The following is a 27,397-nucleotide window of genomic DNA, read 5'->3' on the forward strand; positions in this document are numbered from 1 at the left end:
AAAACATGGTCAGAAACTGTAAAAAGAATACTGTGGGAGCAAATCGGAGTACGACTTACAAAGCAAGGATGTGGACAAAAAGAAAGAAAAAGAACAATATGCGAGATGTGAGAAAGAAGCAAAAGAGAGAAACATCTGAAGAGACTGAAGAAAAGAAAAATAATCAGAGGTAGTATAAATGGGAAACTCATGAAAAGGAGCGATGGGGGTGTCAGTCAAGGACGAACATGAGTCAGTCGCAGCATCTTGGTTCTCAAGGAGACATGCCAGCAGCAGCAGCAGCAGCAGCAGCGGGAGGAGGAGGAGGAGGGGGGAGAATTCTTAATGAGCCGAGCATCAGCGGCCATCACCCCCAAACGAATGTGACAGATAAAAATGGAGCCCTCGACACGTTGGTGAATTGCATGCTTGACAAAAGCTCGGCAACAGCAGAGAGAGAAGCTTTGGGGTTGAGAAAATGAGCCTGAGTTATGAGCAACCTTGAGGGGGATTTTTTTTTCTTTTTTGTCTGACCGACAAATGCAGAAATGAACTCATTGCCGTTTAATATTGTTATAAGTGAAAACAGAATTTTGAGGAATGAATATGGCATGAGGCAAAGTATCACTGCAGGGTATGAAATAAAAACAATAGGGGCAAAGCAGCTATAGGCTTCATGTTCCTGTCCAAATCAAATAATGTGCGGGGGAAATGCATTTGACACACGCTGATGTGCAGCAGGTGGCTAGGTTCAGCGAAAAATTAAATGAGCACAAAGTTTTCACAGTACATTACTGTAACAATTCACGACAGTCCAGTCAGCAGCTCTGGTTCACATGTACTCAGCCTTTCCTTATTTTACAGCTTTACTGCTAAAATTCTGGATCTCTCTTCATCTTAAGTTAAATCACAGAGTGCCCCAGGGATGAGGCCTAAAACCTGGAAATGAGTTAGCATTTTTTTTACCACTCACAGTTCCCTCGCCTCAAAGTCAATGGGTTTTTTGAATGGGTTTTTGGTTAGATACCTGAAATAAGGTCTGTGGTTAACACAAGCTTAAGAGACTTTCATGTTTTGTTCTCTAACATAAAATACACCAGTAAATACCCCACTCCTGAACTTTGAAGCTTCTATGTGTCTTAAAAAAGGTAGTTGCTAACAAGTGACTAAATAAGACTACAGAATGTCACCACTCCGAGCTGCGCCGAACACAGCTTTGCAGTGGTGACGTTCGGATATGCGACCATAGTGTAGTTAATTTATAGCCAAACGTCAGCTTTTTACTGCTGGCGATTATAATTAGGCAGTCATTATGAAAATGGCGTTTGTCTGTGAAGATGAAGTATCATAAATGTTTGTTTGCCACAGAGCTTATTTTCAGCAATAATCCAAACTCGATTTTAAAAATCCCACAGGCTTTTCGACGACAGAATCAGTGCCATGCTAACTTCCACATCAGCCTACAGATAAACGTCCTCCCTGGAGCACTCTATTGTAGCCTGTTTTATTGTCATACCAATTATAAAAATGTAGGAAGAGTTTTACAAAAAAACTGAGATTAGATCTAAATAAATTACCAAGTATCAGTCAAATAATTTAAAAGTAAGAATGCAAGAAAAGCTCAGAAAGACCATCAGAGAAGAGGCTAATCTAGCTAGCTTACATGTGCTACTTTTGTTTTTAGCCCCTCAGCTGCTAAACTGCTCTGAGGTGTTAGCAAACAATTGTTAGCAAACAACTGCCTATTCATGCGTCCTATTGACATGTATTAGCAATCATGAGTTGTGTTCCTGGTATAACCTGACGAATAAATGTCAAGTGTGAGCAAAGTGAGGAAAACATATGGGTCTTTAGCTGCTAGATTAGCTTCTTCACTTGCTATTTGCTAATTTTGGATTGTTTGCTGTTAAGATTTGGGCAGTTAGCCTATAGTTAGTAAATTAACGCAGTTACCAACCAATATTTAATACATCACCTTTTTTTCTAACATATATGCATTTGGTTCATTGTAAATATAAAGAACAAATTATTTCTGTACATTTAAAAGTGATCATTAAAATCTACTCCACTGGTAAAAACTCTGGTGAACAAAGAATCCAAAAAACTAAGTCATAGGGGTCAGTGCGTTTACACCAGCAAAAGGATATCAACACATTCACTGACTCATTTATCCAGGCGTATGCTCACTTGCGAAACGGACAGCCCTTTCCAACAGAGAATGTAAGAGAAAGTGAAACTTATCTAGACTAAGCTCTCTTCAAAGCCAAACTCCATTGACAAAAACAGTCATTTTACCTCACTGAACCCAGGAGCTGCTGGTCTGATGCTGCCTCCTATCAGTTAGTTTGTTTGCATTATTGTGTGACTTTGGTGTTTTAAAGGGTTAGTTCAAATTTATCAAAGTCACACAATAACACAACAAACTAAAAGATCGAGGCAGCGGCAGACCAGCAGCTCTCATGTTTGATGAGGTAAAATGACTGTTTTTGTCAAGGACTTTGATTATACTGCACAAGTTGCTGAAGAGTTTGTAAACAGATGTCTTCATATAGTTTTGCTGTTGTTAAATGCAGTCCTCTATGACTTCAGTTCAGTAATTGATATACTAAATGCCATTTGGGGGTGAAGTATTCCTTTAACATAAAAAAGCTATTTATTACTGTAGATTTAAAAGTAATCATTAAAATTTAAAATCCACTCTAATGGCAGAAATTGAGGAGATGCCTTAATTGGGGTTATATGAAGTACACCTCTGTTCGATCATGTTACATCTCCAAGTTTTAAATTCAGTTTCGGCTGAAGCATGATGATGACATTATTAAGCACCCAGAGAAAAAATGGCTCAGTGTGTGACTTTTAAGACTAAGCAACCCTGAAAGTTTTCCATCTCAGCCCTGCTTGGTCTGGCTCACACACAGAAACACCAACGCCAAAACTACAACCAAGGGGACTCTGCAAAAGAGTCCAGAGCCCAAACTATTAGTGGAGGATTAATAAGTTCTTAATTAGTTTATAGAGGATAAAAAGAACGAAGCAGAGCATGTGCTTCGGGGACCTGTGGCTGGAGCCTTAATGAATACACGCAAAGCCTTTAATGAAGCTGAATGGCTGAGCTATGAAGCAAACCTTTTAGTGACCTCTTTCCCACCTTAATTGAAAGGAGCCCAAGACATCATTAGCCCGCAGATAAGAGCAATCGAGGCTATTTACCAGACTGCCCATTACACACATTCATTACGACAGTTACTTTGCTGTATAGCCACAGCCACAAGGCACGGCACGAGAACAAGAACAAGTTTAACATGTTGCTGTATATTTTTTTTTTTAGTTTGTGAGCTAAGAAGTGCAGAAAATGAATGATTTGCTCTCAGTTGGAGGGATTCAATAAGACACGAATTGGTGAGTGCAATCATGAACTGTTCCAGCAGTTCTTTTACTGTTGCAAGTTCCCGTCTGAAAGATTTTTTCAACTATATCTTCAATATTTTTTTTTTTCTTTTTAAGAAAAACAGCAGTTTCTGTGACCATTTCTCTGAAACAGTTTAGTGTGGTGAATGGCTAAATATATTAGGATATCATGAGCCACCCAAAATCGCTGCAAAACATCAATGATTCAGGCATAAAAAGCCAATGGAATAACACAGACAGGTTGCTACAAAACATATATGATTCGAGCCTAAAAAGCCAATGGAATAACACAGACAGGTTGCTACAAAACACACATAATTTACGCCTAAAAGCCAATGGATAAACACAGACAGGTTACTACAAAACACATATGATTCAAGCCTAAAAAGCCAATGGAATAACACAGACAGGTTGCTACAAAAAATATGATTCGAGCCTAAAAAGCCAATGGAATAACACAGACAGGTTGCTACAAAACACATATAATTTGAGCCAAAAAAGCCAATGGATAAACACAGACAGGTTGCTAAAAAACACCTATAATTTGAGCCAAAAAAGCCAATGTAATAACACAGACAGGTTGCTACAAAACACATATGATTCAAGCCAAAAAAAGCCAATGGAATAACACAGACAGGTTGCTACAAAACACATATGATTCGAGCCTAAAAAGCGAATGGAATAACACAGACAGGTTGCTACAAAAGACATATAATTTGAGCCTAAAAAGCCAATGGATAAACACAGACAGGTTGCTACAAAACACCTATAATTTGAGCCTAAAAAGCCAATGGAATAACACAGACAGGTTGCTACAAAACACATATGATTCGAGCCTAAAAAGCAAATGGAAAAACACAGACAGGCTGCTACAAAACACCCATGATTCAATCCTACAAAGCCAATGCAAAAATACAGACGAGTTGCTACAAAACACCCATGATTCGAACCTAAAAGCCAATGAAAACACTTCCAAAAACAACTGAGAGTAGGATATATTACAGAATTTTTGGCTCAGTGACAGTATGTTTCTTCATAAAAAAAAAAGACTTCTTGGGCATTAACTTCTATCCTTTTGTTTTATGTACATAGACCTTTGTCTTTAACTTTTAAACAATATAACTTTTGAACAATAAAGAAGATTTTGATATCACAATTTCTTTTTGTACTCAAGATTCAACAAGAATTTCATAACCATTCAAGAGAACCGTCAACTGTTGTAAAAAATGACAGAAGGCCAAAGCTGAGTGACAACAAAAGATGCTTTAAGCTCTAACTAATTAAAACTAAACAATAAATCAACTTTGTCATGGGCCCAAATTCAAAAGAAAGCAGAGCCAACGATTCGCGAATGATTGCAAAATGAATAGATCTATAAACATAAATAATAAACATGCCCACTCATGAGTTCAGTCAGTTCTTTTTGAGTGCGGATCATTTTAGCTGATAAAACACAATGTTGTGGGTGATGAGCTGACAGTCTACAATGTGATTTATTTTCTATAATTCTGTGCTGAGCCATCTCTCTGGAACAATCTTTATGTTTTTCTGCAGAACAGAAAATCCTGCTGGAGATTTTATGAGAGTGGCATGGAGCCCGCTGCTGATTGTTGTGGTTGATACAGTATGTGGGATTTACAATATGGAATTTCTGACAAAATTGGAGAAAAAAAACTGCTTTATAGAGAGCAACTCCTTACATGCAACAATGGGATGGAAAGTGAGCATGACAGAGTGCTCAATATGTCCAATGCACAATAAAATAGATACAGAAATAACTCATGCAATGCTGAGCAATGACTGTTTATTATGTGTTCTATGCACTGCAGATAAGGCAGTCAAAAGCTGGGCATGATTCCATCACAGCGTCTTAAATTTAACAATCTTATCTCACTGTGTGTGCGTGTATGTGTGCATATTCAGAAATGCAGACGGTAAGGCAACCTAACCTAAAATCTGGATGGGCTTCAGCATGGTGCATGCTGTGTAGCTAAAGCGATTTGGTAAAGTGCTTAAATAAATGTCCATGCAATTTTGTTCCATCATGTGTCAACAAGGAATCAACGCAGCTGCTCAGTGAAGCATCGGATCTCACAGTGTGTCTTAGACCAACATTTCCAGGTGAAGATTTAATCTTTAAATTCACTTGACCTCTCTTACTGTGGTGGGAGGAAATGTTCAAAAAATGACATTTCTGCTTTGGAGGACATGACAGTCTGATCTCAGATTGACCCAGGTGTGAACCCACCATGATGTCACCCACTGGTTTGTGGACTTTTGAAGTCTCAGGTTTACAATTGTGTATGTTACAATAAATATGATCATGATTTACAAAGTGAACACCATGCTGTACTGAAAAAAAATTGAAACTGGCAATTGAGAGCATATACTCATTACAGAAATGTTTACATGCTGGCCATGAGAAAGAATGCAGGTTTAAGACAATTAGCAAGAAGTATTTCACTGCTGGAAAGATGGTCTTTTCACAAAACTGGGCTGTCTACACAGTAGAAAGACACAATTACTTTTGAATTTGGTGCTACATGACCAGAGAATACAGAGATAAAGGGCTGTGGCATTTGCTTTTACTCAAGAAGTGGAAAACCTACAACTACCAGATTGCAGTGCACCACACCAATAAATGCTCCTGCTGGAGGGTAATGTAATGTGAGCTGTTTTTGGCAGGCTCATCCGAAAACAATATCACGGCTGGCTTGTGACAAAGAATCTTGTATTACAGCTACACAGTGCAGTAAAATATGTTTCGGAAAACATGTGAGGTGAGAATTAGGCAAAGCAGTACCAGAATCCTCTTTCATATTTGATCAGCACCACAAAGTTTTACCATTTGATCTCAGTTTGACAGAGAGAGAGAGAAGCCCATTTTACACTGGCACCTCATGGAAATTTCCAGACATTATGCCACCTCGCCGTTCTGTACAAAAGGTACAATTGTGGAATGGGGGAGAGAGTTGTCTTGCCTTTAATCTGGCATTGGAGGTAGTAACAGTGCCATAACAAGGTCTCCCAAACAAAGGGACAGCCGGAAGGATGGGATCATAGGTGAAACAGGGGTGACATTTTGACGACGTGTTATATGTGTGACCAAATGTGGGAGATTTAAAAAGCAGCTGATATCAGTTAGCAGCTAACTCAAAGAAGATAAACAGTGGCCGAAAATGTCCACAAAAACAATGAAGTCCGGGAGCTCCTTACCCTCCGTGCAGAAAATGAGATCAGCTGCCATATGACAGGGACAGCAAACAATTGTTATTATTGCCATGTTATGCCATTGTTGTTTTTATGAAGCACAGCAGAAGCATATGATATTTGTCACACTAGAGGCCGACTGCAATTGTGTTAAATGTCTAGCTTGTCACGTCTCTTATGCTGATACAATGCCGGCATGCTGACTAAAATCACACACTGGAGCAGCATGGGGTGGCTTTCACTCTCAATCCACTTCTATATGCTTTGTGTCCATGGTGGCAGCGGGTAGTACAATCTGTTGTTCAAGCAACAGCACAAGAGCCAGCAAAAATCTGCTGGCTGACATGTTTTTGCTGGCAACTGAAGTTTTACAATTTTTTTGTTACTACCTACACTGATACAAAGCTGGTTGAAATTTAAGGCCAAGATGCTATGTCCACTTCTTTTATACAGTCTATGGATTTACCACTGTCAAAAAGAAGTATAAAAAATTAGTTTAGCAGACCGTCCAATGGCTGTAAACGCTCAGCTGTACTACTGTAGGACAAGCGAACGCACACAAACACACAGATGCTGCAAGTCTGCAAATTGCTTCTGTTATTTTCTCTCCACACTCAGCGACAGTAACATCCACCATGCTGAAAGATCTATTGCACTCTTATGGTGACTAAAGAGTCTGTGTCAAACAGCATATCCATATAGATCAGCATCTCTGTGGGAACATACTGACACTGGAAACCATCCAAAAACACACAAATCCACAGAAGCTCCCTCTCAGAGGCCAAATGTGCAGCATTCTTGTGAGGATCCATACTTTGCTGTGGTTGAAGCATACTAATAACTGGACCCCCAAAAAATCAGCCAAAAAAGAACAAAGACAGAAACCTCACCAAGAACTTTTGACTTGACTTTTCTATTCCTGGGCTTGGAGGGAATAATGGTAATCACGTATTCAGTGTGGGTAAGGGTGCAGACACAGGCTGGAAACCTTGCCTAACCTTCCTGATCATGCCCCTCTGATCTGTAATTATAATAATGATTGGACTAATTAGCTAGACCTTATGTGCCAGAGTAATGATGGTGTGATTACAAGTGACTATGGCAGAGGAGAGATGAGGTATAAAATGAGCAGTGAGGAGTGAGGAGACAGACATCAGAGCTTGCAGGAACAGTAAATAAATAACACGTTGGGAGGCTGCAGGAAGACTCACTGACAGGAAAGCTTGAGGCGTGACCAAAACATGACAGGATGAGAAAAAAAAGTATGGGACACTGTAGATGGATTCAGGTCCAAACTCGAATAAAAAACAAGATCTTGGTGTTTTCTTGTCCTCAGCAGCTGTCATGTTTAAATCTGCAGAGCATGCACAGGAATCATCAGTGTTGATTTTGCCCCGAGTGTGTGAAACACAACACTGTGCCAGTGCTTCTTAAAGTCAACAGCTAGTAAAGTCTAACACTTTTTAAGAGTTTCAGGCACATATAGAGCCATTTCAGCATTTCTGTTCGTTGGACCATAGAAAAAGGTTGCAAGTGTTGGCTACTGTGCATATTTGCAGTCCTGGTCCTGTAGGACTACTTAATGCTAATCACTTTTTTATTTCTTAGATCAGCACAATCACCAAAGTAGCCTTCTCAGAAATATTTTAAAAAATGATGATTTCTGTCCCTGTGAGATTTGAAAACACTACTCTTGCAGACTATTATGCAACATAAAAGCCATTCAGTAGCTTCAGCACATTCAAAATGCAGCCACCCACATCTTGACGAGCAAGGGCATAGGTGCTTTCCATAAGAAAGTAAAGTAACACAAAAGAAATGCTGTACCTTACAGCATGATTTTAATTCTACTGTCTTTTGATAAGAACATTGACTGTATAATTTACAGTTACTAAAATGTGTGCCTTGTGGTAGTATACCTCTGCAAACCACTCAGGTGGCAGCTACAGTTTACATCCATGTCTGTCAAGACTCATATGTAGCCATGGGCACCCAAAATTAGTGTCACCAATTCACTGTCTGACAAAATGTCTTCACTTCTGGTCCTGAGTAATGACACATAATGGCAGAACATTACGATATCACAGTGAAGCTGACCTTTGACCTTTTGGATATAAAATGTCATCACTTCACATTTTTCTTCTTTTGTGTGAAATGTTGTCACAATTAGCATATGAAGTCTTGAGTTATGGCCAAAATACATGTTTTGCAAGGTCACAGTGACCTTGACCTTTGACCACCAAAATCTGATCAGTTCATCCTTGAGTCCCAGTTGATGTTTGTGCCATATTCAAGGAAATTCCCTCAAGTGATTCTTGAAATGTTGTGTTAATAGAAATTAGACTGACACAAGGTCACAGTGACCTTGACCTTTGACCACCAAAATCTAACCAGTTCATCCTTAATCCAAGTGGTCGTTTGTGCCAAATTTTTTGTCATTTAAATTTTTAGTGATTTTCCTTGAAACAGATGACACACCCATATGTACTTCAATATCGTGAGCTTTCAATAAATAGAATAAAGTTATCCCAAACTTCAACAAATTTCCCTGTTGTGTTACTCATTCAAGCCAGTAAACATTCAAAGGGAGCCGTTTCTGTCACAAGTCTAATCCATTCAGTGAATTCAGTTGTTTTTTTTGCCCCAGTACCTTAAAACAACTCTTGCTGCAGTAATGAAACCATTTACTAATAAACCAAACTGAGCCCTAGAGACAGCTGGTGGAGTGTGGAAATGGAGCTCTACCCATTTACCAAGTTTCACCAGCACTTCCAGAAGAGAAGAGAGACAGAGCATTCCCACATAGTGTGCAAGAGTGTGCCCATTGCAACTTTACATTTCCAACAATTTCTATTGTGTATCAGACCCATCTGAAATAGCTTTGAAATGGTGTATTAGTATCTATGTATAATTTTGTAATGAATACATTTGCTTTTAATATCTCTTGTGGCCCAGCCAGTACTGGATATAATATCCTGCCATGTCACCTGTGTCCTAAGTCTCTTTGCCAAATTAACCTTAGATTCTCACACTTATCATTTTGTGTATTTATAATGGTTTTGTAGAGCAATGAAACACTCTGTGTTATGCATGGTGAGTCAAAGAGCTTCTGTATCATACTGGCTCCTCTAAACCCCTTGCTCCCTATACTGCTCCTTAGCTGAAGATATTTCCAGAATTCTCCCCTCCCTTCCAAGTCAAATTCCAGCAATACATTCTTAAGATATCAAGTTCAGAAGTTTCAGAAGGAAGTGGTCACAGACCTTGACCTCTAACCACCAAAATCTAATCAGTTCATCTTTGAGACCAGGAGAATGTTTGTGCCAATTTTGAAGAAATTCCCTGAAAGCGTTCTTGAGATATCACGTTCGCGAAAATGAGAAAGGTAGATGAATAACCCCAAAAACGTAATGCCTTAGAGGGCACGCCCAGGGCAGAAAAGTCTGGACAGCACTTGCTGTACCACTTACAGCTGCTCATTAAATTTATCGCTATGAGGGCACTTCAATAACTGAGGACAACTCAGCTGACCATATCAACTTTTTTTATTCTCATCTGCACTATGGAGCTGCAGTCAGAGGACACACCGACCAGCACCACACAATTTAATCATATCACTGGTTTTGAAACATCTCCACTGACTACCTGTTCATTACAGAATTGACTTTAAGTTCCTGATCTATAAAACTCTGGCCCTTGATTACATACCTGGCATGCTTCCAGTTATCAACCAGAATAATTCCTTGGGTCAAAAGACTACTTAAGAGTCCCATTTTAAATGCAGCAATAAAGCATTCAGTACTTAAAGCATGGGACAGCCAACCTGCTAAAATAGTCTGCATCAACACTATCATCCTTAAAGGAGCTCTAAATGAGATTCAAAGCATTAATATAGCAGCAAACAACTATTTGCTATCTAAAGATATAGCAGAGTAATGGCGTCCTGAGCTGAGAATGACGTCATGCTCCCTCTGTGTGTGTTGTAGACTAATCAAACCTTCTGTCTTTGTTTCTGTGGTAGACAGTCCGGTCATGCATGCATGTAAGTGCATTAGAGTCCTGTGTGGTTATCCCACTGGCTCGCCAATTTCCGCCACTCTGCACTGAGCTCATACGGCAGTTACTGCTGATATCAGGACAGGGGCATTGCAGAAGCATAGCGCCTACCCTCCAGTTCGCCCTGGTTAACGCCGTTAGCTCTGTCAGCACTGTTGCCGTTGTTAGCACTGTTCTCACTGTTAGCGCTGTTAGTTACTAGCCACCGGCTCAGTCACCTGGGAGCTGACAACCTTTGGATCACAGATACGCTCTGAATATTGTGTAGAGCTCCTTTAAAGGTCCAGTGTGTAAGATTTAGTTGCATATAACACAGATGTTGCAGAAGTGAAACTGCTCCTATATGCCAAGCGTGTAGAAAACTACAATGCCCAAAGCGAAAGTGAGAGACTTGTGAATGTCCCTATCTAGAGCCAGTGCCTGACTTGTCCGTTCTGGGCTACTGTAGCCAATACCTGTAACAACATGGCAGACTCTGTGGAAGAGGCCCTCACGTATATAAAGAGCTCATTCTAAAGCAACAAAAACACAGCAATTCTAATTTTCAGGTGATTTTAGACCCTTTTACTGATAGTAAAATGTGATGTTTTTGGTGGGCGGGGCTTAGCTGGAGGCAAAACAGTTCTCCACAGAGGTAGCGCTAGCTAGCAAGTTCTGTTAGCTTGTTTAAGACAGTGGAGGAAGATGATGCGAGTGGTGCATTCAGACACACTCAGAGTGACAAAGTGCACTCTGGCACAAACATGACTGTTGGTTATGTACCGCGATGTATGGTTCGGTTATCCAGAGCACTCCACTCTCGGGCACTCTGTCTGGGGAGACGGAGCAGCAGAGCGCCGAGCTGGGTGAATGTGTGATTAACTTAACTGTTCATTACTTCATACAGAAATATAATGCTCCATTTCTTCGACCAACAGAACTCTCATTTTACTGTAGAGCGTCAGACTGAATTTACAAACGCACCATGTGAGGTCACTCACTCTCCAGGACCACGGGCATTACTTGAAAAAGTAAACACTAACCAACGGGACCAGACTGGCCAACTTGTATGCTCTCACTCTTACAAAGGAGGATGACACTTGAACGGTTTCTTCCAGTTTGTTTTGCTATCGAAGCTAACCTTAGCTTAAGTGCTAAAAAGTTAGCATTACAGACAAACCCAAAATTCCTCTTAACACCTCCCCAATTTCTGATGGGATGTACATGATAACTATTAATACACATAACTTTATTCATCCCTACAACAGTAAATACCTTTTCCCTAACTTGATATAAAGTGTGAGCGGCACATGTGAGCATTTCCAGTCATTTCATCTTAACATATTTAACCATACAGTAGTTGTCTTCGTTTGTGTTGACAAGCAGTGGCAGCTGGTATGTGATAACATTCAAGTTTTGAGCCAGACTCCTTCTATTCTGGCTCCCAATAACACAACAAGACCACATCTTAAGACTCCTATGTAGCCTACAGCCCTGTGGTGGTGAGTCATGCCTCCAGCTAACAAACTGATGTCATTGTGACGTTGGCCCTAAAAGGGTCTATACACTAATGAAAACATAGTTGTGAATGTTACATGCAATTTCTGCCAGCAGATGCCTTTAAAGCCTACACACTGGACCTTTAAGAAAGAAAACAAGACATCTCTACTGAGATAAGATTTTACTGTGTGTTGCCTATCTGTCTCTCTGCTTTAACCTTTTTAAATAGTTTTATCACTCTGTAAATACCTTTAAATTGTTTTTAGATTAAATTGTGAGCCACATATAAAGTTGTAGTAAATCTATCGATATGATGGCAAAGATAACTGAAAAATAAAGTCGAGTTTGAAGGGAAAAAAAGTAGCCATTTTGACAAGGAACAGGCCATGAGAGAGGCTGTATAGCGTGAGTAACTGCTCCATTTGTGCTACCTTTATGGGACGCTAAACTAGAAATGAAGGCTTGGCCCATCTCCCATTGCTGCTTTAATAGCTCAAACTAAAACGTCTTATGCGAGTGCGGCTACATGTGCTCTCCCTGAGGATGAAATGATTATGCCTTTGGGCTCCAGCATAAGTGATTGTATAGGCCATTAATTCTGATTCTCAATGAATTCACTAAGGCTATAGCATGCAGGGTATCTGTTACCTAGAAGCCTGTGTGCAACTGCATGTGTGCATGATTTCATGCATATTTCCATCAGTTTAATTATACAACACAGAAAGTTATTAGTGTAACTAAAAATACCACATTGTCATTAGGCATGAATCATAATGCACTGACAGCACAATACTATTGGAGATGTAGGGGAAAGAAGCTACAGGGGGCTTATAGAAAGCCCAAATGACAACAGACTCCAGCAAAGAACAGTAAATTTGTCTGCTAGACTCAAACAGAGTACAGCAACAGAATGTAATGAGTCAGTCAGTTTTTAATTCATGCATTTATCCGGGGAGACCTAGACAAGCAGCCAGGGGTTCAGTGGTTTGCTCACTGACACTTTGACAGACACAAGATGGCACTTGCTGTTAACAGAAACAAGTTGGCATCGAAGTGGATCAAATCTATAATCTTGTGTCGGGTACGGACTCTCCAACAACAACGGATGCAAATCATAAAATAATTAGAGCGGTGTCTCTCAGCATGACAGGTCTGATGTTGTCTGATACAACAAGAAGGAACAGAAGAAGAATTTAAGAGGCATTACGTTATTCAAGGCTGTTTGTGGTTTCAATCAACTAGGAAAAGTGCAACGATTATTTAGCAAAACTGAATGAATGAATGAAATCTTTAATGCTCTAAAGGGAATTTGCTTTGCACAGTTGAGCATAAAAGGATATCAAAAACACATTACCAAGAACACACAGCATACAGTAAAAACAAGCATCATTAACAAGCAACATAAAAACCATCATCACTGGAAATCAAAAAATTGCATGGGACAAATGATGTGCGCCTCTTTTAGTCCTGATCCTGAGCATGTCATACCTGCACCCTGAAGGTAAGAGTGCATAGTCAGACTATAGAGGGTGAGGGGGATTTGCTGTGTTCTTGTGAACTGGATTCACTGTGTACTGGTTGGCCATGTAAGTAATACTGCATATTGGTTCTGCAGTTATCTTACCACTTACTTTAACACCTTTGTCATGTTTGTTCTAGTTTTGCAAAGACAATGCTCTCAATGAAAACGCCAACACAGAATACAAAAGGTCAATATACTCAAAATGAAGGTCTTTTCAATGGTTCTGTAAAAAACTCTGGCTCTATAAATGGAGCAGACACACTGTGCATGTGCAGTGAAAAGGTGATATGCAATTGGGCAAAATAATAAAGCTTTGTAATTTTACTATTTTAGCTTGAGAACACGTAATTGATCTCTAGAAAACAGGGATTGGTTGCATCAGTTAATATTTTCCTTAAAGTCCTGGTTAAGGTTTCCTTAAAATAAAATTGGTTGCATAAAAAACCCTTAGGTCTTCTCCTTAAGGTTTCCTTAACAGGTTCACATAAGTATGTATAGTTTTCTCCTTGTCTTGGTCCTATACTTAAGGAATCCATAGACTGTTGCACAAAGACCTTTGCAACCAAAGCAAGGTAAACAAAAAAAAACTTCTGACTGTACCTCTGACTGAGTGTTCTGCAAGCAGGAGAACCCAATGGACGCACTTTTGATTTTACACTATAGATTAGACTGAATTAATTTTTGTTGCAGTTTCTTCCTACAAACGATTTCTGTTTTCTGATATTTGGGGATCAAATGTACTTTGTAGTCTGTGCTTTCTATGAATGTATTCCTCCAGAAGTGTAATCTTTACTCCTCTGACTAGTATGGTTTTCTTGTCTCCTATTCTTCTTTGTGAGAATATAACGGGCACCACAAGCTTAAGTCCAAGCAAACAAACAATGATGATGATAGTAGTTTTAGTTACATTGACTCCCTTTTGTTAAACTTCTCCATCAGAAGAAAAATTGAAGGTGTCATTTCAGCCCGATTTTACAGTGCAGAGATTTGATTCTAATCCCCAAATAGAGGGATTTGGAATCTTTGCTTCATTCATCTTCCTCAAACGGACTTCATTTTTGAAAAAATATGAGCAGATTAATCTCAAATCCAAATCCTCCCCGATTGTTTAAGTGGTTTTAAGTACAGATGGATTTTCTCCCACGCCATTCTCAATCAAGACGTTTAATCTTTGGGTAAGACTCTGAAATCACCCGTCTCTTTCAGCTCTGTGCTTCACAGGTCAAAGAACCTCGAGGCGAAGTGATTGAATTGAAATGCAATTGGACAATTTCATTGTTGTCATATAACAATGCGCAGCAGTAGGGCTGGTTATAAACAAGCCACCTTATTTGTTACTCACAGCAGGACAACTAATTTCAAACTGGCCACAGTGTGTGTGTTGTTCTTGAGCTTCTTCCGCCTGGTTTGTTTGATTTGCGAGTGAATCTCTTCCAGTCCATTAGAGAGATGCTGGGAGGGCGCCACCGCCAGATGACCTCTCTCTGCAGAGTTAGCACTAAATCACATCTCTGTAAAATACTATATAATACCCACTGCCAGAGGATGAGTCAGTGTGTGTGGCACAGAGCCGCAGTGGAAATAAACCTGGAGGAATGCATCTCATGACATGATTTGCATATGTGACGAAAAGTTTTCCTGAATCCGCTTCACTACAGCCAATAGCTGACAACATATGTGCTTCGCATTTGTGATCTCTGAAGCAGCAAAAGGCGAAATGCCCATTTACATGCAAGTACACATCCTATAGAGGCAATTAATCACATCTATTCTGTATTTTCCCTTGTCTCTATAGAAACAAAGTAAGAATGATTAGGGTTTGTATCAGTGAGCACACCCTATAGCTATAGCTCTGCTCGGTGAACATGTACTACAACGTGGCTAAACAAGTGATGAGGCGCACACACATGAGGAATAAGAGTTTCCTGCCTGGCTCTCATGTATAATGCATGAAGGCAAAAATCTTTTTTCTTCTATTTTATCAGCCTGAACACATAAGTCTTCTTTAAGAAACAAGAACAATACAGCCGGAGTTTCTCCTCATTTCATCACTTTTTCCCGTGGCGGTGTGTGTGTCTACACATCTGTCATCGCAAGTGAAATGTATCCACAAATGTTACTGTGGCTCCGCCGAATCAAAGATTTACCTTCATCTCTTTCCTTCAGCAGCACCACAAGTACACGCCAAAGATAGATGACTGCTAGAATAAGAGAGGGAGATCTGCTTCAACCATCATGCGGGCAGAGAATGATGAATTGTGTGGTCATCCTCCTTACTGTTGCATGCCACGGTTAATGACAAATGTCTATTCAAAGGTAGCACTGGGAAATGTTCCAGCATATCATTAGGTGAGTGTCTGAAGCCAAACCCTTGAGTGCAAATGTGCAATGTGCTGACTCTGTGAGACAAGTCCCAGACCTCTGACTCCGATTGGATCGTCAGTGACAAACTCTAAAATAAGATGTGTAGCTGAAGTCAATAGCATTGCCTTCACAGTCTTTTCAGTCTCACTTTGCTTCAGAGAGCAAATCGTAGGAGTTAAATTAAAGTGAATGTCTACAAAAGTATCAACTACACGCCATTGTTTGTACATGTTCATTTAACTTCTTTCACAATCTGCATCAGTCAAATCAGCTCATTATTCTTGCCTCTGTTTGGATGACTTACCTTCCACAAGTCACATACTCATTAATTCCTATTGACACAGAATGTACACACAATTTAATGTTCTGTACGTAATTAGTGGGTAATTCTTCTGTCAACCTCAGCTGATGCATACAAAGAGCGTGTAGCCTGTTGCTGCCTCATCAGTCGAGTAGGTGCTCAAGTAACAAAGAACCAAATGTGAAAAATAACTTGGCAGCACTTAATGACTTGCTGAAAGTGTCTGTGCTTCATTCAACCAATGTGTTTCAGCACAGGGACTCTATCAGGGGGTGTAACAGGACTGATAAAAGCACAGTCAGTACTTCAACTATATATACAACTCAAGATGTCTTTAACAACTATCTAATTAGAACTAGAGACCTAAAAGAGCAGCCTCGCACACAGAAAATTTAAGTGCACAGGCTCTCCCATATCCTAGTGGTCAAAGGTGCATACTGTACCAACTAACTTTCCTGGTTCATTTCTGACCGGGAAACTTTGATGGATATCATCCCATTCTTTCTGTACCCTCCCCCCTCAGCTTTCACATGCAAGATCCAACCAGGAAGAGACTCAAAAAGACCACAAATAAATGCAAAGAGACACAAAACAACCAAAAGGAGACACAAACTTGCCTCCAAGAGACACAGAATTACCTTACCAAGACACAAAATTACCTCATCAAGACCTAAATGACGACAAAGACGCAAAACAACCACGTGTCATTTTGTCACACACAAGCATGAAAACCATAAATAATAAAGTTTTTCACAAGTTTTGTGAGTTTTCAAACACATTTCGCACCTCAAAAATGCATTTCTATTTCATAAATATTTACAATTACTTATTACAACAGGGTCCCCAACCCAGTTGGTGCTCGAGCACATGGATGAAATACTTAAAGGGCTACCAGGCACAGGCCCAGGGACCCAAACTGTCACTTCAACTGTCACGTACCGATCAACTGACCAGGAAGATGCCCAAAATGCCCATCAAGAGACACGAGAGACCACAAAGAGATGATAGGAAAATACAAAGAGACACAAAATAACTACAAAAATGAGCAAAACAACCACAAATCCACACAACTTGACTACAAAGTGACACAAAACAACCAATAAAGACACAAAATTACCCCAAGAAGACATAAAAATCCCATAAAAAGCCCTAAATGACTACGAAAAGACAATAACCACAAGGAGACACAAAACCACAAAAAGATGCTTAATAACTACAAAGAGACACAAATCCACCACAAGGTCCTTTTTCACACATCTAAGTGAAACAAACCACAAGGGTTACTTCATTGCAATTTTGTAGGGGGGCGCTATGGAGTCATTTTGTTAATTGGTGCCCAAACTTTCACTCAAATAAACACGTACGGACCAAATGACCAGGACACAAAGACACACAAAAAGACCACAGATGCAAAGAAACTGCAAAGACACACAAAAAAAACCCTGACAAAAATTAGCAAAACAACCACAAAGAGACACAAAACAACCAATAAACACACAACATTACCTCAAGAAGACACAAAAAGACCAAACTAACTACAAAACAACAACAAGACACAAAACAACCATTAAGAGACACATACTGACTACAAAGAGACACATAATAACCACAAAGTTTATGCATTTTGCTACCATGTAGGAGAGGTGGAGGGGCCCTTTGCATATCTATGCCCAGGGGCCCACTGTCTCATAATCCGCCCATATGTACAAATGATTCATGCCTGTGTCTTCTGTAAAATGAGGGCTAAATGCCAAAAAATTACAGTGCATAACAAAAACGTCAATCCATAATAAAAACAACCACAAAAATAACGGAAAACTGACTACTGACAAGTCCTCATACCTTAAAAGAGGATTGGTAGTCTGTACTAGTACCTTTCAAAGCTCATCTGACCATTAAAAAAAGATTCATTAGAAGACATTTTGTTATCTACCACTTCTATCAAGGTTTGTTCTAGCTTACGCAACAACTTAGCCTGGAAATCCAGACTCAAATCTAGAAAGATTTTCAGTCTGGCCCTCACCGATACACCCTTCCTACCCAAGGGGCGGCACTAACTGAGGCATTTCAAATGCCACCGCACGCAATTGGATAGCACGATGGCCAATCAGAGCAAAAAACAAGGTGAAGGATTCATTGCAGTAAGCCCCATTGGTTTGCCGACCAGTGGGGCTAACTGATATACTATGCTTTTGCTGTATCCCGTTGGCAAAACGTCAAAAACATCCTTCCTGGAAACAAAGACTTCTAGGGCAGTCTTCTGTTCCTCTCTCAAGGAAAAAGATAAGTGTAGTTGGCTTAGCGTTTCTTCCAAAGCTAAACTGAATGGACGCAGTCCTTCGGCAGCGGCCATCTCGGCTGTTAACTTTTCAACTCCATACGGCACAGCGCTGTCCTCATCATGTTACGCCCACCCAGAGCCCTCCTCTGTCAGATAGACTGATCTGACTGGTCCGATGGTGATTCAGCAGGCTCTGCTCGTTGGGCCCAGATTCCCGTGCAGTGTAAATTAGAATTTGCTAGGGGCGGGGCATCTGGATTTCCAGGTTAGCAACAAGTACTACTTGGTTAAAGGGAGTGAGTTTAGATTTTTTGCAGTGGGGTTGTATGAGGTACTCCAGATGGCAGTGGGCTCGCCCCCAGTTTGAAGAGGCAGGCAGGATTATCACCATGGACGTGGGACAGGGGGAGCAGCAAAACTTATTATAAACACCTAAAAATGGCCCACCTGAGAAAAATCAACATCTGCTTAAGTGTAGGCTGTATTAAGAAAATGTTCACCACTTTGCCTTGCTTTTTTTTTTTTTTTTTAAAGATATTTTTTCGGCATTTTTAAGCCTTTAATTGATAGGACAGATGAGTGTGAAGGGGGGAGAGAGAGAGGGAGGGACATGCAGCAAAGGGCCACAGGCTGGAGTTGAACCCGGGCCACTGCGGCAACAGTCTTGTACATGGGGCGCCTGCTCTACCACTAAGCCACCGACACCCCAACCACTTTGCCTTGCTGTCAGAAAGCCCTTTCCTGAACTGAAAGTGAAACTTTATTATGCTCTCTTTAAAGCCAGACCCCATTGACAAAACAGTCATTCCAACTCGCTAAACAAGCTCGCAGTCAAGTTACTGTTTTTGACAATAGAGACTGGTGGCTTTGAAGAGAGGGATGAAACAGCTTCAGTTCCTTGTTACAAAGGGCTGTAAAAAATCTGACCAATCCTTTTTAAGTTGAAGATTGTGGCCAAGAGTAGAAGAAACCTCTGCTTTGCTACTTTTTGTGGAAGATCTGATGTAAACTGTTGTCAACAGTAGGGCTGTCGCGTTTTGTTTGAGTTTAACAAGAAGCTGCTTGTCAGAAAAATGAGTCTCAGTATTTGCAACCGAAGTAACCAACTACAGTAAGTCACAATTTCAGGGTATACTGTTATGTTGTATGCTGCTGTCCAAGCAGGAGTTTTATGAGATGCATGTTTGTTGCTCGGGCTTATTTGACATCGTCACACAGCCTGTAAGGCATTTCACATGGAAACTTTCCAACTGCGGACTAACTAGAAAGTCATCCGAGCCGCTGTGGAGAGGGAGAGTTGGGGAGAATACAGACAACCAGAGAGAGGGAAGCAGAGAGAAAGCCGGGTTGGAGGATTTCTCTGCAGAGCGCTGCATGTCCCTCGGCCCACACCCAGAGCGATTGGTATTCACTGCGGCCAGGCGGCAGTGCTAGTGTGTGCTGCATCTCTCAGGAACATTAAGAATTGAAAAGTATCTTTCCTTCTGTTCTTATCTATCAGCCTTCATTCCATAACGCAACACTTCGTCGTGCCACTCCTGGCAAAATAAATTGCCGTCATGGAAACAATATGCACCGGCAGACGCACTTGCTTCCTGGAAATGAAATGCCCCACAACCCACAGCTTCCAGGCGCAGGGGTCTAATAAAAAGAGGCTGCTGCTCCTGTTGATGTTTACCCAGGCTAATGTATTCTGGCCTGCTGTTTTTTATCGCTCTCTTCGACAAAATATGAACACTCATGTAGAAAGAATAGACTTCCAGCCTCTTATCACTGGCATAATGTTTGGCTGAAGTGCCCTCATGATGAAAAATATCTTTTCCTTTTCTGGAAAAAAAAAAAAATATTCAAGCAACACCTGCTTTCACCTCGCTCCTGCAACAGAAAAACATCAAGTGCTCGGGGCAGCTACTTCACTTGCAAAAACAGTCACTGTTGCTCTGTGGGAAATAGAAGAAGCAGGACATCGATGGGTACTTTCATGTATTATGAAGACTTCAGCATCCCAGTGACTGCCCAGTGGATGTTCAAATACGTTCAGCGAGTTCTCCATAAAGGCCCAGATGACTCCAAAATAAATAAATAAATACAATTCATTCAGAATAATATATCAAAATCTGTGATGCATTCCCAGGGTACAGCACTGTGTACACAGGGCATTTCCATCCATCCATCTACTTTGTTTGTGTGGCCTCTTGTTGCGTTTCTATGGCAACGCTGTCGGAGCCGCAAAAATAATTCACCGTTTACCCTCTATCTGGCCACCTGTTGTTACTGCCGCAACCCAATTGTTCATTCTATTCAGCTGAAAATGGGAGAACGTGCTTTGCATGTCAGAGTGGCCACTTAATAATTTAACACATTTTTAAGCACCATATTTATCTAATAATTGGTGGCTTTTATGCTCTGTATTCACTTCACCATATAGCTGCATAGTACATAAGCCCATTTTCAATGCGGTTTTAAGTGCTGGCTGAAGAATGTTTTTACTGCATGTGTGACTGAAATCAACTCTTTCTGAAGAAAATGCTGTTTGGGTTTTCCATTAAAGGCCATTACTGCACTCTTACGAGTGATTATAGCCTTCTGGACTCAATACAGCATGAACGCACATATGGCACAAAGTGCTTTTTGTATCGACAGTATGTCTAAGTTTGTCTTGCACTGAGCTCATTTATTCTTTTCTGTCTAAATCGTTTGTAAGTTTCACCAACAAGTCAAAAATGGCATGTTCACGTTCGTTGTTTATAACTACAAAGGATTTGCACTTGCATCGCTAATTGTCTAGCAACCGCATATACTGTCAAAACAGACCAACAAGCAATTAGCAGTGTGCAATAATAGCAATACAAGGTCAGCTCTTTTGTAACAGAGGCACTGTGTTATCACAGACAATATCAACTTTTCACAGCCTTTGTTGGGATGAATACCAATATGGCTGCCACAGTAATGTTGTCTGAAAGCACATCATAGAGCAAAGGTGTCATTTTTGTGTCCATTTCAGGTGATTTCGGGCTTGTTGTGGTTTCTACGTAACAACTAAAAGGGCTCAAGGTACATGGGTCATTACAGCTGACCTACAGGACATATGTGTGATAACTGTCAGGCTCATTTTTGGTCAAATATTCAACAATAATGTCTTTTAAGAAACGCACACTGTGCTCTCACTGGATCTGCCACAGATGTCAGAAAAAGCTATCTTAAATCTCAGCTTAAAAGAATCAAAACTAGCTGCATGGTTACACATCAAGCAAAGGAGAAAAGACATTTTTTGGCAATTTTGTTGAACCAGCCCTTTCATACTGCACATGGCAAAAGTAGTTTTCCAGCAGGGTTCTGTGGAGTTGGTTAACTTGCTGAGAGGTTGAAGGTGTGCAGCCTGTTGCCTGCAGCTCTTCGTCTAACAGCTCACTGTGGCTGCTCCTTCATGTTTCATTACTCCCTGCAAAAACCCTAACCCTTCAAACCCTGAAAAGTACAGAGGCATAATGGATTCACTTGAGAAAAAAATATCTGCTCTGTTCTTTTGAGTTAACGAGATTAATATCTCAGAATTTGGAGGATAGTTTTCATGAAAAAAGCTGCTGTTTCTTTTAATTAAAGTGATAAGAATCTAATAATTTATGAGATTCACGAGGACAAATCATGTCCTCGTGAAAAAAAAATTAAATTAAAAAAAAGTATAATTTATCAACTCACTAATTACATTTTAGGAGTGACACATTTTTTTTTAGGATTTATAAATATGAAAAAGATATGATTTGAAATATTTTAATCTGCTGATATTACAACTTCAAACCATTTAAAATGTGTTTAACAGCCTTCAAAATCAAAACCAACACTACGTTTTGGTAACATAGGTGTAAAAATGTACTGCTATAATCATCTTTGCTTTAAAATATATTTTTCTGGTAAAATGTTGGCCCTTAAAAGATGTGTCTCAGATTTTTGTCAACTCTGTCAGATTTCTACAAACATCATTTAATCAGCGATTAAAGGGGATAGCTAAATTCTAAGGACTCCTGTCTCACTTTCTGGTTTCCAAAAAGGCGGGAACACTGCTGAAGTTCTGATAAGCTTTCTGTTTTATGATAAATTAATAAAATACAAACAAGTCAGAACTAAATCAGAATAATGGTTAACAAATGAGCATTTTGATTCGCATCAAAAGAACTCCAAGCATCTTTGACAAATAACATGGCTTTCACTACAACTGCTGTGAAATTCATAAATATTTAACTTTTCAACTCCAAGATGTCAACTCCAATAGGCCCCCTTCAGACCAAAGACCATCGATGAGACAAGTTGAAACGGGCAGCTACTTGCAATGCGCCGTTCTGAAATCCTGCCAGGTCACACCAATGCAACTAGTTGAGATGGTGTATCATCTCTATGCAGCAACTCTCTGTACTTCCGTTCTGATTTCCAGATTTTCAGGCTTTTTTGTGGCTAAATATAATTTGTAGCTCCTTAAAATATGAATGAGAATTGTGATAGTGAGATACTGACTACAGCTTATAGTAGTGAGAAAACAGCAAAAAACAGAAACTAAACGAGCATCAGAAAGTGGCACACAGCGAGCAGCAGCAGCAACCCACCATTCAACACCGTCACACTGTGAAGACGGAAACAGGGCTCGCCGGGGACGGAGCACCTGCAGCAGCAAGTGAACACGGTGTCTGCAGTCATTTTGACTTGACCAGCAGACCTCATAACAAGCTGACTGGCTGTTGAAACAGGTGACGTGCTTTACGTTCTTAAAGCACCGGCAATTTGAGTTGGCTGAGTTGTAGGTGACGCCATCAGTCAGCTTGAGTCGAGCTCAGACTGGCCAGTTCACATCGCTGCAACTTTTCTCTGCAATGTCCTAAAACGGTTTTGTCTCATTGTGAATCTTTGGTCTGAATTGGGCTTAAGATCTTTCTTCTGATATCCATCATGTATGTTATTCAAGAAAAAATAAATAAATCAAAGGAAGGCTGGCCCTTTACAAGATTTAATAGTCAAGACTTTTTTTGACCCAATTCTCAAGAATGAGTGAAAAATAAATAAATAAATAAATAAATAAATAAAGTGTGTTTTTTTAGAAAAATGAATGACGACAGACTGCGGTCAGCACTAATAGTGCATTTTGTATGACTGCTTCACAGTTAAAGCCACCCCATTTGCATTAGCTGTAACTTAATCCAGCTCTGACACAGCTGTTGGCCAGTGTACTGTAAACAGCGAGACTTACAAACAGTAACGCTGAATTATATGCCACGTCTACTCCTGTAAATCCCTTCTGCGTAGGTAGACCATTTGAATTCTGCACAGGAATGGCGGACTCCGCCACTAACTGCGCAAACCCCTGTATAGTGAGATAACTACAAAACATAAAAACCTTGAATGGCTGTTGCTGAACCACTGCAGACCATAAATAAATAAATACATAAATAAAGGTCTGATAAAATAAAAATTTAAAGGATCACAACTTTAAAATGTATCACTGAAAAGAGTTTGTGTTGTGCTTCTCATCTTGCTCCTTTCAAAGCTACAACATGTATGTTTGTAACAAGGCATGTACCATTTGCTCTGGCATTGTCAGTGAATGTCTGGGCTTGTTTGCATCAATCAAAAAACAAGGTGAAAACTGTGGACAGCAGAGGAAGGCAGAAACGAAAGCAGGATCTGTTTGCTGCCTCAGTGCCTGTGGAGGTTTTATAGATGCTGGTTTCCTCAGTCTCAGGATACATGCTGTTTGAAGGTAGACAGCTCATCGAGTTTTCAGGGCATGAACTTGACCAACTGAGGAGGAGAAGAGCAGGACTACAGATACACTTACTGCTGCCACAAGGCAAAAAGTTGTGCAGCTGTAACTCCAAATCTACAAATGTATCTTTTTTTTTTTTTCCTTTTCTGCCACACACGAAATTCTTTTAAAGCTGTTTTCAGGATAAGCCTTCTTTGATCTCACTGGAACATTACACAAATAATGAAAAGGCTGTGTTTAACTAGAAAGATATCCCCATAGAGAGCATGAAACACTCACCCCCTGCAGATTTAAAAGGTCGCTGTATAAAGTTTGTGGTTTAGTTGTCCGTGGAGAACACAGGCTGTAGTGCGTTATGATTCAAAGCTAGTCTCATACTTTTGGAGGAACGAAAAAGTCCACAGAAACTTCTCAAACCACTCCTGCAGCGAAATCCAATCCTCTATCCATCTGTATGCTCAGAGTGTTCCAAACATCCCATTTTTGCCAGAATATGTCTAAAAACACTGCTTCTGTCTTTATGCTCACACACCATCCTTTTACTCTCACAGGAGGGATGGTACTGAATGTACCACCATATGAAGATTAATAGTCCAAAATGTAGGGAAAGACAGACTGTGAAATTCTGGGCTGATAAGGATAACCGTGTTTAAAGGAACATTTTGGCCAATAGCTGATACCAATGTTGTTGTTGAAACAAACAACTTTCTTCATTTATTAGAAAGATTGTTCTCTTCGCGATCTGTTATTCCCTCATCGACTTTTATTATGGATACAATCAAAGTCAGAGAGTCTGTCTGTCAGCAAGAAACACTTTTACATCAATGACCGTCATTTCCATTCACTCACACTGAGGCTGATCATTCCTGAGCATTGGGTTGATGAATTACAATTTACTTTTTTTTGTTTTTTTTTAATTTTCCCTGAAATATTTGACCTAGTAAATAATTTCCAGCGTTCAAAAGACATCGTGTCTGGGTTATTAAATGATGATGAACTCACTATCAAAATATCAATAAACACAGAGGCAAATAATGAATAAATAACATAAACGCATTCTGTGACTCTGAGCAGGACACAGTACATACTAAAAAATACAGAACGCAGGTTGTTGCATACTGTATCTGTACCTATTATATATGTGTATATAACATTATGTGCGTGCAGACACAAACTCTTTAAAAGTTTCTATAGCTGTTAATAAAGCCTCCAGACAGCTGATCCAGCCGTAATCAGCTGCCACCGTCATCACAAACAGATGCCGCTTCACGTGACGCTTCAGAGAAAAGGACGTCTCTTTTCTGTTAAGGCATACTTCCTCGTTTCTTCTCTACTCGCGTCGCATCCTCGTATCTTTCCCCCATGTCTTGTGTGTGAGGGGAAACATGAATGCGAGAGCAGGTATTGGGATGAACCCACTGTCTACTGAGATTACCATGTTGCACCGCCATGTTTCTACAGTAGCCCGGAAAGGACAAACTGTGTTTTTGTATTTTTGCATTTTCACATTTTGCATCTGTCACCAGAAGTCACGTTTCCATTACAGATTTGCACAAAATAAATGCGATATTTCTAAAGTTTCAACAAAGTACAATTGCGACTTGCAGGTGTTTTGTGTATGAGCCATAATTCTCATAAAATCTCGTCCCGCGAGACTCCACTTTGTTTGCGGAAGTAAGATGGACATTCCAAATCTCTTGCAAGCTGAAACAATCATCTCGGTCACCACTGCTGCTGTTGCAGTAGTCTACAACCGAAGACGAAGAGAGCGAGTGGTATTCCAAAGGCAAAGTCCTTATGTCTGGCAGCGACCATGGATGAAGGATTTCTGTGAGAGGATCGTGAACGAGGAATTCACCAATGTCATGTCCGATGACGTGTATTTGCGAAAAAGTGTTTCCATTACACTTTTGTGATATACTTCTATATCGACACGTCTGAAAAATCACCTCATGAGAGCGTAAAAACTTTTTCTTGATATTTGAGAGGTTTTTTTAAATGTAGGTGTTTCCATTACCAGCTTTTCATTGCGATATTTAGGTTTTGCGCATTCCTAGGGTTAATGGAAACGCACTTATAGTTAGAAGCCCAACTGCAACAGGCAGCATCAGAAAAAAAAACACTTGTTTTTTTTTTGTTTTTTCAGAAACCTTAGCTGGATTCAGCTGGTTGCAAATATGCAATCCTCACCTCACAGCCACTAAATGCCCCTAAATCTGATACAGCGCTTGGACAGCAGTTACTCCTGATATTGGGATGGCATCGTGGAACCATGGAAGCAAATGGAAGCTCATGAGAGTGTAGCTCCCCTCCTTCGGTTTCCCCCCAGACAACACTGTTGACATTGTAAGCACTATTGTCGCTCTGAGCACTGTTAGCTGCTTTCACGATGAGAGCCATGTGGAGAGAACCTCTGAATCATAGATATGCTCTAAATATCTTACAGAGCTTCTTCAAATCCCCAGACTGGCTTTTAAAATCACAGGGAAGATGGGGAATTAAAAATGACCTTCTCACCTTTAGAAACTACAGCAAAGAGAGCTAGAAGCAAGGCACTTAACCCCTGATAGCACTTTCTGACTGCTCAGTGCAGCACAGCCTCAGTCTGTAGAGCTGTACTGGGCAGACCCCAGGTGTAAAATGTGTGCAGCTGTGTGAATGTGAATCTCAGCCTGGCTGAAGTGCAGGAGGAGTGGTTAAATATAGATAAAAAATAGAGTAAAGACAAGTTTCACTAACAATACAGCAGGACACCACTAGCTTAATCAACACAATTCAGTGTTTAGTGACAGGCTATGATTAAGATAAAAAATCAACTATCAATTTATGTGGCATATAAACTGAAATAACTTTTTATATGACTGAAATATGTCAAACTAATAGCCAGGTTTCTAAAATATAAGGCTGCTGATACTTATTTTGAAAGGGGTTCAGGTTGGAATTCAGTATCTGTATCTGTACTTTGTAGCAGAGAAAAAAAATGCTACCATAACTGCAAGTTACAGTACACTACAGTGGATCCATAGAAAAATGTATTAAATTAAT

At 40.1% G+C, this 27,397-nt stretch overlaps 1 protein-coding gene across 5 annotated transcripts in view; it reads right to left on the reverse strand.

Annotated features, from left to right (window-relative positions):
• dpp6a (dipeptidyl-peptidase 6a) overlaps positions 1-27,397 on the reverse strand; it is a 350,581-nt gene that overhangs the window by 104,376 nt on the left and 218,808 nt on the right. The gene's annotated exons all lie outside the window — the stretch shown is intronic.

This window comes from Epinephelus lanceolatus, chromosome 20 (assembly GCF_041903045.1).
Source record: "Epinephelus lanceolatus isolate andai-2023 chromosome 20, ASM4190304v1, whole genome shotgun sequence".
In the NCBI taxonomy this organism is placed as follows: domain Eukaryota; kingdom Metazoa; phylum Chordata; class Actinopteri; order Perciformes; family Serranidae; genus Epinephelus; species Epinephelus lanceolatus.